General features: G+C 45.4%; 1 pseudogene; it reads right to left on the minus strand.

The window, feature by feature from the left end:
* Window positions 1-9736, minus strand: part of LOC108536191 (heat shock cognate 71 kDa protein-like) — a 32202-nt pseudogene extending 22466 nt beyond the window's left edge.
* Between the last annotated feature and the right edge of the window lie 3247 nt (window positions 9737-12983).

The raw sequence follows: 12983 nt of genomic DNA on the forward strand, positions 1-12983 counted from the left end.
TTTTTTTTTTGAGATGGAGTCCCACTCAGTCACCCAGGCTGGAGTGCAGCAGCGCCGTCTCGGCTCACTGAAACCTCTACCTCCTGGGTTCAAGCAATTTTCCTGCCTCAGCCTCCTGAGTAGCTAGGATTACAGATGTGTGCCACCACAGCCAGCTAAGTTTTATATTTTCAGTAGAGACAGGGTTTCGCCATGTTGGCCAGACTGGTCTCAAACTCCTGACCTCAGGTGATCTGCCCACCTTGGCCTCCCAAAGTGCTGGGATTACAGGCGTGAGCCACTGCACTTGGCCAATTGATTTTTTATAAAGGTGCCACAGCCTTCCAATGAGGAAAGAACAGTCTTTTCAACAAATGATGCTGGGATAATTTGATATTTACATGCACAGAATGAATTTGGACCCCTGTTTATAACATACACAAAAATTAATTCAAATGCACCCGTTACCTAATGTAAGAGCTAAAAGTATAATACTGTTATAAAACATTCAAATCCTTGTGACTTTGGATTAGACAACAGTTTCTTAAATATGATACCAAAAGTACAAGCAATTTAAAAAATAGATAAATTGGGCTGGGCGTGGTGGCTCATGTCTATAATTCCAGCACTTTGGGAGGCTGAGATGGGCAGATCACCTGAGTTCAGGAGTTCGAGGCCAGCCTGGCCAACATGGTGAAACCCCATCTCTACTAAAAATACAAAAATTAGCTGGGCATGGTGGCAGGTGCCTGTAATCCCAGCTACTTGGAAGACTGAGGCAGGAGAATCACTTGAACCCGGGAGGTGGAGGTTGCAATGAGCCAAGATCGCACCATTGCACTCCAGCCTAGGGACAAGAGTCAGACTTCGTCTCAAAGATAAATTGGATTTTATCAACATCCAACATCAAAAGCCAAAAGCTCTGGAGCTAGGCATGGTGGCTTGTGCCTGTAATTCCATGTATTTAGGAGGCTGAGGAGGGATCACTGGAGCCCAGAAGTTGAGACCAGCTTGGGTAATCTAGCAAGATTCCCCGCCCCCCACCATTTATTTTTTCTTTTCTGCTTTTCTTTCTTTCTCTTCTCCTTTTTTTTTTTTTTTTTTGTTTGAGATGGAGTTTCACTCTTGTCACCCAGGCTGGAGTGCAGTGGTGCAATCTCAGCTCACTGCAACCTCCGCCTCCTGGGTTCAAGAGATTCTCCTGTCTTAGCCTCCCGGGTAGCTGGGATTACAGGCACCTGTCACCACACCCGGCTAATTTTTGCGTTTTTAGTAGATATGGGGTTTCACCATGTTGGCCAGGATGGTCTCAAACTCCTGACCTCGTGATCCATCCGCCTCAGCTTCCCAAAGTGCTGGGATTACAGGTGTGAGCCACTGCACCTGGCCATTTGTTTGTTTGTTTGTTTTAAGATGAAGTCAGCCAGGCACGGTGGCCAGAGGTAGGTGAATCACCTGAGGTAGGGAGTTCGAGACCAGCCTGACCAACATGGAGAAACCCTGTCTCTACTAAAAATACAAAATTAGCCAGGCGTAGTGGCTCATGCTTGTAATCCCAGCTACCTGGGAGGCTGAAGCAGGAGAATTGCTTGAACCCGCGAGGCAGAGGTTGAGGTGAACCTAGTTTGCGCCATTGCACTCCAACCTGGACAATGATAGCAAAACTCCATCTCAAAAAAAAAGGAATGAGGTAGTGATAGATGCTGCACCGTGGATGAACCTTAACAGTATTATGCTAAGTAAAAGAAGCCAGATACAAAAGGCCACATATTCTATGATACCCAGAATAGGCAGATTCATTGAGATGGAAAGTGGGTTTGTGGTTGCTCAGGACTGTGGGAGTAGGTAATAAGGATTGACTGCTTCATATTTGTGAGGTTTCTATTTAGGGGAGAGAAAATGTCCTAAGTGGCAGTGCAAGACGCTATCTCAAATAAATAAATAAAAATAAATGTGACTGGGGGCCAAATGTGGTGGCTTACACTTGTAATCCCAGAACTTTGAGAGGCCAAGCAGGAAAGATCCCTTCAGCACTGGAGTTTGAGACCAGCCAGGTCGACATAGTGAGGCCTTGTCTCTACAAAAAAAATGTTAAGGTCCCAGCTACTTGGGAGGATCACTTGAGCCAGGGAGGTTGAGGCTGCAGTGAGCTGTGATTATGCCATTGCACTCCAGCCTAAGTGACAGATCAAGACCCTGTCTCAGAAAAATAAAAGAAAAAGAAAAGAAATATAATTGATATACCTCTTTGGCAGAGCTATTTGGTAATATATATTTAAATTTCAAAATTAGCGTAGCCTTCCACCTTGGGTTTCCACTTGTAGGCATCAGCGGTAGAGAATTACAGGCACAAATTTAGAAGAAAGCATGTACAAAGATGGTAATTGCAGGATTGTTTACATGTGTACAAATTGGAAACAAATGTCCATAATTAAGGGAATGATTAAATTGTATAGTGGATGATAGTTGCCTTCCTAGTATCCATTTCCTTCTTCCTCTTTTCTTTTTTCTTTTTTCTTTTTTTTGAGACGGAGTCTCGCTATCACCCTGGCTGGAGTGCAGTGGCCGGATCTCAGCTCACCGCAAGCTCCGCCTCCCAGGTTCACGCCATTCTCCTGCCTCAGCCTCCCGAGTAGCTGCGACTACAGGCGCCCGCCACGTCGCCCGGCTAGTTTTTTGTATTTTTTAGTAGAGACGGGGTTTCACCGGGTTAGCCAGGATGGTCTCGATTTCCTGACCTCGTGATCCACCCGTCTCGGCCTCCCAAAGTGCTGGGGATTACAGGCTTGAGCCACCGCGCCCGGCCTCTTCTTCCTCTTTTCTAACAAAATTATAATTTTATGCAAATATCCACCTTTCCTCTGAGGCCCAAAATCCCAGAGAAAGCTGACCTCACCAGCGGCTCAAAGGATAGGTCTAATTGTGTAAGTGTACTTACATCTATCTTAACAACGATGTTTTTCAAAAGAGCATGAAACTCATTTTAGCGTGTGACTCAATTCAGGTTCCTGGGGATTGTGGAAAGTTCTTCCTTGATCTTCTGGGAGAGCTTCTGAAATCAACTCAATCTGGTTTCCGAATTCAAAAGTTTGTGTACTCAACATAGCCATCTTCTGAGCATTAGGGAAGCCAGACTCAGAACGAGGCCCACACTGTAGATGGTAGAGCAGAGATGGGAAAACAGAGAGACGGGAAGAACCTCATTCTTGAAATGATTCAGCCTATGGATGACCCAACCCTGAAGAGCAGCCTATCTAGTCTTTCTGCTGGACAAGCCAATACATTTCCTTATTGGTTTTGTTTGTTTGCTTGTTTATTTTCTTGAGATGGAGTTTCGCTCTTCTTGTCTAGGCTGTAGTGCAATGACACGGTCTCCACTCACTGCAACCTCCACCACCTAGGTTCAAGCCATTCTCCTGTCTCAGCCTCCCAAGTAACTAGGATTACAGGCACCAGCCACCACGCCACGCTAATTTTTGTATTTTTAGTAGAGATGGGGTTTCCCCATGTTGGCCAGGCTGGTCTTGAACTCCTGACCTCAGGTTATCTGCCCACCTTGGCCTCCCAAAGTGCTGGAATTACAGGTGTGACCCACCATGCCCAGCCCATTTCTTTATTGTTTAAGCCAGTTTGAGTTGGATTGTCTGGTACTTGCTTCTGAAAGCCTCCTAGATGATACACTATGACACAACCATATTAGGAATTCAATGCAGGAGTTTTAAAAATATCAGTTTTTAAAATGAAGTAGAGTTCTATATACTGGCAAAATTTTTAAAAAGCAGGCCGGGCATGGTGGCTCACGCCTATAATCCCAGCACTTTGGGAGGTTGGAGCAGGCAGATCACTTGAGGTCAGGGGTTCAAGACCAGCCTGGCCAACATAGTGAAAACCGGATCTCTACTAAAAAATAAATAAATAATACAAAAATTAGCTGGGCATGGTGACGTGTGCCTGTAATCCCAGGAACTTGGGAGGCTGAGTTAGGAGAATAACTTGAACCTGGGAGGCAGAGGGTGCAGTGAGCCGAGTGACTCACTGCGTTCTAGCCTGGGGGATACAGCAAGACTCCCTCTCAAAAAAAATAAAATAAAATAAAAGCAAAGGCTAGGTGCAGTGGCTCACGCCAGTAATCCTCAGTAATCCTAGGACTTTGAGAGACTGAGGTGGGTGGATCGCTTGAGCCCAAGAGTTTGAGACCAGCCTGGACAGCATAAGGAAACACTGTCTCTATAAAAACTGCAAAAAACTAGCTGGGTGTGGTGACACATGCCTGTAGTCCCAGCTGTTTTGGAACCTGAGGAAGGAGGATCTCTGGAGCTCAGGAGGTCAAGGTTGCAGTGAGCTGTGATTACAACACTGCATTCCAGCATGGATGACAAAGCGAGACCCTGTTTCAAAACAAATAAAAATAAAAATACCCTGCCCCAACCCAGGGGCCATGGATGATGTACAACAGACAGAGCTACGCACTCCTTTCCTTTTGGGAGCAATAAAATACGTGAAAACAGAAATTAAAGATTTAAAATTTAAAAAAAGAAAAAGAAAAAAAAAGGCCAGGCATGGTGGCTTATGCCTGTCATCCAGCATTTTGGGAGGCTGAGATGGTGGGTGGATCGCTTGGGGTCAGGAGTTTGAGACCAGCGACCAGCCTAGCCAACAAAGTGAAACCCCGTCTCTACCTAAAATACAAAAATTAGCCAGGCATGGTTACAGGAGCCTGTAATCCCAGCTACTCGGGAGGCTGAGTCAGGAGAATTGCTTGAACCCAGGAGGCAGAGGTTGCAGTGAGCCAAGATTGTGCCACTGCACTCCAGCCTGGGTGACAGAGCAAGACCCTGTCTCAAAAAAAACAGAAACAAACAAACAAAAATAACAAAAAAAAGCAGAAAGAAATAAATAAAAGAAAAATTGTGTAATATTTGGTACATTAAAATATTTAATGTAAATTATGAAGATAACAATAAAATCAGTCAATCCATCACTAAACTTATGAACTAGAACATTACAGAAATCATATTGGCTACCCATGTGTGCTTTTTCAGTCTCATTACAGTACTTTTTCTCCCTCCAAGTAGGAAACACTATCTTGGATTTTTTTTTTTTTTTGAGATGGAATCTGGCTCTCTTGCTCAAGTTGGAGTGCAGTGGCGCAATGTCGGCTCACTGCAACCTCCGCCTCCCGGGTTCAAGCAATTCTCCTGCCTCAGCCTCCTGAGGAGCTGGGATTACAGGCGCCTGCTACCATGTCCAGCTATTTTTTGTATTTTCAGTAGAGACAGGGTTTCACCATGTTAGTCAGGCTAGTCTCGAACTCCTGACCTCATGATCCACCCATCTCGGCCTCCCGAAGTGCTGGAATTACAGGCGTGAGCCACCGTGCCCAGCCTATGTTGAATTTTCTATTAGCTATTTCTTTGGTTTTTAAAAAATACATAGTCTTATCCCATGTATATGTTTTTCTACACAATAGATTATTAGTTATGCCAAGGTTTGAGCTTTGTACTAATGGCATGTTATATACAGATTTCTTTTTTTGCATTTCATTTCATGTAATGTTATTTCATTTCATTTCATTTCATCTTGATGGAGTCTCACTCTGTTGCCCAGGCTGGAGTGCAGAGGCGCGATCTCGCTCACTGCAACCTTCGCCTCTCGGGTTCAAGCGATTCTCCTGTCTCAGCCTCCCAAGCAGCTGGAATTACAGGCACATGTTACCATGCCCTACTGATTTTTGTATTTTTGAAGAGACAGAATTTCACGATGTTGACCAGGCTGGTCTCGAACTCCTGACCTCGAGTGATACACCTGCCTTGACCTCCCAAAGTGCTGGAATTACAGGCGTGAGCCACTGTGCCTGGCCTCTTTTGCCAATATTAAATACAGTTTTATTTAAGACATTGTATTTTCCACTTATAATGCAGTGCTTACAAGTGCAATGTTATTTCCTTCCCCTGTGCTCATGTTCCATGTCCAAGTATTGAGAATGCCCAATAATGTACTGTAGCAGCTGAACTTTAAAACTGCTGAAGCAGAGGCTGGGCGTGGTGACTCTCGCCTGTAATCCCAGCAGTTTGGGAGGCTGAGGCAGGAGGATCACAAGGTCAGGAGTTTCAGACCAGCCTGGCCAACATGGTGAAACCCCGTCTCTACTAAAAATACAAAAATTAGCCGGGCATGGTGGCAGGCGCCTGTAATCCCAGCTACTTGGGAGGTTGAGGAAGGAGAATCGCTTGAAACCGGAAGGCAGAGTTTGCAGTGAGCTGAGATCGAGCCACTGCACTCCAGACTAGGTGAAAGAGTGAAACTCTGTCTCAAAAAAAAAAAAAAAAAAGTGCTGAAGAAGGCTGGATACGGTGGCTCACACCTGTAATCCCAGCACTTTGGGAGGCTGGGGTGGGTGATCATGAGGTCAGGAGTTCGAGACCATTCTGACAAACATGGTGAAACCCTGTCCACACTAAAAATACAAAAATTAATCAGGATGTCTGTAATCCCAGCTACTCAGGAGGCTGAGGCAGGAGAATCACTTGAACTCGGGAGGCAGAGATTGCAGTGAGCTAAGATCAGGTCATTTCATTCCAGCCTGGGCAACAAAGCAAGACTCTATCTAAAAAAAAAAAAAGAACTGCTACAGAATTTGTTGCAAATTTGGGTCCTTCAATGTTTTGTTTTGAGACAGAGTCTTGCTCTGTTGCCCAAGTTGGAGTGCAGTGGCACATTCTCAGCTCACTGTAACCTCTGCCTCCTGGGTTCAAGCGATTCCCCTACCTCAGCCTCCATAGAAGCTGGGATTACAAGCGTCCACCTCAACGCCCAGCTAATTTTTGTATTTTTAGTAGAGGCAGGGCTTCACCACGTTGACCAGACTGGTCTGGAACTCCTGACCTCAGGTGATCCACCTGCCTCAGCCTCCCAAAGTGCTGGGATTACAGGCATAAGCCACCACACCCAGCAGCTAGTTAATTTCATTGCACTTGTTGGCTGGGCTCAGTGGTTCACGCCTATAATCCCAGCACTTTAGGGGGCCTAGGTGGGTGGATTACTTGAGGCCAGGAGTTTGAGAGCAGCCTGGCCAACATGGTGAAATCCCATCTCTTAAAAAAAAAAAAAATTAGCCAGACTTGGTGGTACACTCCTGTAGTCCCAGCTACTTGGGAGGTTGAGGCCGGAGAATTGCTTGAAGCCAGGAGGCAGAGGTTGCAGTAAGCAGAGATCGCACCCACTGCACTCCATCCTGGGCAACAGAGCAAGACTCTGTCTCAAAAAATAAAAATAAAAAAATTCCATTACGCTTGTCAAAAATCTTCTGTTTGTCCTCATTGTTAATCTTGTCTTGAAGTTTCTAGTCTTCAACAGTTGTTTCCATGTCGAATGCATAGGATTCAAGTGAATTCTTGGATGATACCTTGATGTTCTCCTTCTCATCTTCAGCTTTGTAATTCCCAGCTTCACAGAGCATATGCTCAAAGTTTTCCTTGCACAAAGGCCCCTTGTCATTAGTGATAGTACTCTCCTGTTACTCTTGATCATAGCAGGAACACTGAGGATACCACTGGCATCAATGTCAAAGTGACTGCAATCTTAGGAACAGCAGGAGTGTAGAAGTTATGCCTATGAGTTCAAACTTGGCAAGCAGGTTGTTATCGTTGGTCATGGCACGCTTCCCTTCATAAACTTGAATAAGCACACCAGGCTGGTTGTCAGAGTGGGGAGTGAAGATCTGTGTCCGCTTGGTAGGAATGGTAGTATTGCACTTAATGAAGACAGTCATGAATCTGCCAGTAGTTTCAATACCAAGTGAAAGAGGAGTGACATCCAAGAGCAGCAAATCTTGAACATTTTCAGATTTGTCTCCAAACAGGAGGGCTTCCTGCACAGCTGCACCATAAGCAACAGCTTCTTCAGGGTTGATACTCTTATTCAGTCCTTTTCCATTGAGGAAACCTCGGAGAAGCTTCTGAATCTTGGGGATATGAGCAGAACCACGAACCAGGACAATATTATGAATCTGTGGCTTGTCTAATTTTGTGTCTTGAAAGGCTTTCTCTATTGGGGTCAGGGAGTCACAGAACAGGTAAGCATTCAATTCTTCAACTTAGGCATGGGTAATGGAGGTATGGAAGTCAATTTTTTTTTTTTTTTTTTTTTTTTTTTGAGACAGAATCTCGCTCTGTCGCTCAGGCTGGAGTGCAGTGGCCGGATCTCAGCTCACTGCAAGCTCCACCTCCCGAGTTTAAGCCATTCTTCTGCCTCAGCCTCCCGAGTAGCTGGGACTACAGGTGCCCGCCACCTCGCCCGGCTAGTTTTTTGTATTTTTTTAGTAGAGACGGGGTTTTACCGGGTTAGCCAGGATGGTCTTGATCTCCTGACCTCGTGATCCGCCCATCTTGGCCTCCCAAAGTGCTGGGGATTACAGGCTTGAGCCACCGCGACCAGCCAGAAGTCAATTTCTTCATAGAGAAAATCGATCTCAATACTGGCCTGGGTGCTGGAAGACAGTATACTTAGCACGTTCACAAGCAGTACAGAGGTGTTGGACAGCTTGCTTGTTCTCACTGATGTCCTTCATGTGCTTGAGATTGAACTCAGTAATAAAGTGGTTGGCCATTCAATTGTCAAGGTTTTCTCCAACTAAGTTGGTGTTGGTGTTTCTGGCTGTAGAATTGACTTTAAAGTTTCAATTTTCTTCCTTTTTTAAGACAGAGTCTTGCTCTGTCGCCCAGCCTGAAGTACAGTGACATGATCAATCTTGGCTCACTGCAATCTCTGCCTTCAGGGTTCAAGCGATTCTCCTGCCTCATCCTCCCGAATAACTGGCATTACAGGTGCTCACCAGCATGCCAGGCTAATTTTTGTATTTTTAGTAGAGATGGGGTTTCACCATGTTGGCCAGGCTGGTCTCGAACTTCTGGCCTCAAGTGATCCACCCACCTTGGCCTCCCAAAGTGCTGGGATTACAGGCATGAGCCACTGCGCCCGGCCAAAGATTCAATTTTCAATAGTGAAGATTGACACATCAAAAGTGACACCTTGGCCAGGAGTGGTGGCTCATGCTTGTAATCCCGGCACTTTGGAGGCTGAGGCAGGTGGATTGCTGGAGTCTAGGAGTTCTAGACCAGCCTGGGCAACATGGCAAAACCCTGTCTCTACTAAAAATACAAAAATTAGCCAGGCATGGTGGCATGCGCCTGTAGTCCCAGCTGAGATAGAAGAATCACCTGAGCCTGGGAGGTGGAGGTTGCAGTGAGCCGAGATAGCGCCACTGCACTCTAGCCTGGGCCAAAGAGTGAGACCCTTGTCTCAAAAAAGCAAAAAGAGATGCTACCTCCCAGGTCAAAGATGAGCATATTTTTTTCAGCTCCAACCTTTTTGTCTAAGCCATAAGCAATAGCAGCAGCAGCTGGCTCACTGATAATTCTAAGTATATTGAGACCAGCAATAGTTCCAAAATCTTTGGTAGCTTGATGCTCTCAGAGTCATTAAAGTAAGTTGACACTGTGACCATAGCATTGGTAACAGTCTTCCCAAGGTAGGCTTCTGCAATTTCCTTCATCTTTGTCAGAACCATAGAGGACACTTCCTCTGGATAGAAGTTTTTTGTCTCTCCCTTGTATTCCACTTGGGTCTTGGGCTGGCCAGTACCATTCACCACCATGTAGGGCCAATGCTTCATATCAGACTGGACAATAGCGTCATCAAATCTGTGTCCAGTCAGAAATTTGGCATAAAACACTGTGCTGATGGGGTTCACTTCAACTTGATTCTTTTTTTTTTTTTTTTTTTTTTTTTTTGAGATGGAGTCTTGCACTGTCACCCAGGCTGGAGTGCAGTGGTGCCATCTCCACTCACTTCAACATCCGCCTCCTGGGTTCAAGCGATTCTCCTGCCTCAGCCTCCCGAGTAGCTGGGCTTACAGGCGCCCACTACACCTAGCTAATTTTTTGTATTTTTAGTAGAGATGGGGTTTCACTATGTTGGCCAGGCTGGTCTTGAACTCCTGACCTCGTGATCTGCCCGTCTTGGCCTCCTAAAGTGCTGGGATTACAGTTGTGAACCACCGTGCCCGGCCACTGCAACTTGACTCTTTGTGGCATTGCCAATGAATCGTTCAGTGTCCATAAAAGTGACATAGCTTGCAGTGGTTTGGTTTTCCTAATCAATGGCAATTATCTCTACTTTTCGATGGTGGAAAACACCAACACAACAGTAGGTGGTGCGAAGATCAATACCAACTGTAGGTCCCTTACACATGGTTGCTGGCATGTAGGCCTGGCTCCAACTTTGAAGAAAGCCACAGTAACCCCAAGTGCTGCAGACACATTCAATATACAAACTTTTTTTTTTTTTTTTTTTTTTTTTTTTTTTTTTTTTTTTTTTTTTTTTTTTTTTTTTTTTGGACACAGAGTTTTGCTCTTGTTGCCCAGGCTGGAGTGCAGTGGTGTGATCTCAGCTCACTGCAACCTCTGCCTCCCGGGTTCAGGTGATTCTCCTGCCTCAGCTTCCTGAGTAGCTGGGATTACAGGCATCCGCCACCACACTCAGCTACTTTTTTGTATTTTAGTAGAGATGCGGTTTCTTCATGTTCGCCAGGCTGGTCTTGAGCGCCTGACCTCAGGTGATCCACCCGCCTTGGCCTCCCAAAATGCAGGGATTATAGGAGTGAGCCACTGCGCCCAGCCTGATTTGCTTTTTTCACTGAATGTCATATATATGACACTGGAGTCTATTCATTCTATTTCTATATAATGCTTTTTAAAAATTTTGTTGGCCAGGTGTGGTGGCTCACGCCTATAATCCCAGCACTTTGGGAGGTCGAAGCAGGCAGATTGCCTGAAGTCTGGAGTTCGAGACCAGTCCGACCAACATGGTGAAAACCTGTCTCTATTAAAAATAGAAATAAATTAGGCGGGCGTGGTGGTATGTGCCTGAGCCGAGATCATGCCACTGCACTCCAGCTGGTGCCACAGAGTGAGACTCTGTCTCAAAAAAAAAAAAAAAAAACTTTTATTTTCTAGGCAACCTTAAATGCATATAAAATGCTTATTATGTTATGTAACTTTTGGGAAATACCTCGACCTGTTCTCTATTCTCTTGTCAGATGTTTGAGTAATTTTTGGTATTTTTGTTTCCTTTATGAACCATGTTGCTATGAATATCCTTGGACATGTGTCCTGGGGTATATACACAAAGGTTTCTCTACATAAACAAGAGTGGAACTCTTGGGTCATAGGCAAAGCACATGGTTTTTTTTTGTTGTTGTTGTTGTTTTTTTTTCTGAGACAGAGTCTTGTTCTATACCCCAGGCTTGAGTGCAGTGGCATGATCTCAGTTCACTGCAACCTGCACCTCCCAGGTTCAAGCGATTCTCCTGCCTCAGCCTCCCAAATAGCTAGGACTACAGGTGCACACTACCATGCTCTGCTAATTTTTGTATTTTTAGTAGTGGGGGGTTTGAACCGTGCTGGCCAGGGTGGTCTTGAACTCCTGACCTCAAGTGATCTGCCCACCTTGGCCTCCCAAAGTGCTGGGATTACAGGCGTGAGCCACCGTGCCCAGCCATCCTTATTTTTTTTAAGTTATCAAAATAGTTGTACCAGTGTATACTTCCACCAGCAATGTCTAAGTGTTCCTGTTATTCTACATCCTCATATCATCAGACTTCTTAGTTTTTTTTGTTTTTGTTTTTTGTTTTTTTCTGAGACAGAGAATTTCCCTCTTGCTGCCTAGGCTGGAGTGCAATCGCACGATCTCGGCTCACCGCACCCTCTGCCTCCCGGGTTCAAGTGATTCTCCTGCCTCAGCCTCCCGAGCTGAGATTGCAGGCATGCACCATCATGCCTGGCTATAATTTTTGTATATTTAGTAGAGATGGGATTTCCCCATATTGGCCAGGCTGGTCTCGAACTCCTGACCTCAAGTGATCTGCCCTCCTCAGTCTCCCAAAGTGCTGAGATTACAGGCGTGAACCACAGTGCCCAGCCAGACTTTTTAGTTTCTACCAAGCAATGGCTTTAAAGTTATATCTTGGCTGGGCATGGTGGCTCATGGCTGTAATCCTACCACTTCGGGAGGCCATGGTGGGAGGACTTTTTTTTTTTTTTTGAGACTGAGTCTCGCTCTGTCACCCAGGCTGGAGTGCAGTGGCGAGATCTCGGCTCACTGCAAGCTCCACCTCCTGGGTTCACACCATTCTCCTGCCTCAGCCTCCTGAGGCAGGGACTACAGGCTGGGTAGTAGGTGGGACTGTAGCTGGGACTACAGGCGCCCACCACCACGCCTGGCTAATTTTTTGTATTTTTAGTAGACACGGGGTTTCACCATGTTAGCCAGGATGGTCTCGATCTCCTGACCTCATGATCCACCCGCCTCAGCCTCCCAAAGTGCTGGGATTACAGCCATGAGCCACCGCGCCCAGCCAGGAGGATTATTTGAGTCCAGGAATTCAAGACCAGCCTCAGCAACAAAGCAAGACCCCTATCTCAAAACAAAACAAAACAGAAACTCTGATATCTCCCTATGGTATTTACATTTCTTTGATTACTAAGATTTTCATGTTTGATTCATCAATTGTGTTTCTTTTTCAAAATGCTAGAACTGGCTGGGCATGGTGGCTCACGCCTGTAATCCCAGCACTTTGGGAGGCTGAGGTGGGCAGATCACTCAAGGACAGGAGTTTCAGACCAGCCTGGTCAACACAGTGAAACCTCATCTCTACTAAAGATACAAAAATTGGCTGAGTGTGGTGGTGCATGCCTGTAATCCCAGATGCTTGAGAGGATGAGGCATGAGAATCTTGCACCCAGAAAGTGGAGGTTGCAGTGAGCCGAGATCATGCCAGTGCACTCCAGCCTGGACAACAGAGCAAGACTCTGTCTCAAAAAAGAAGAAGAAGAAGAAGAAAAGCTAGAACTGCCTTTCTCCAGTTTTCCATTGGATTATCTTTTATTATCTATTTAAATTATTATTATTATTATTATTATTATTACTATTGTTATTATTTTTTG

Source organism: Rhinopithecus bieti, unplaced genomic scaffold (assembly GCF_001698545.2).
Source record: "Rhinopithecus bieti isolate Rb0 unplaced genomic scaffold, ASM169854v2 scaffold_13259, whole genome shotgun sequence".
Taxonomy (NCBI): Eukaryota; Metazoa; Chordata; class Mammalia; order Primates; family Cercopithecidae; genus Rhinopithecus; species Rhinopithecus bieti.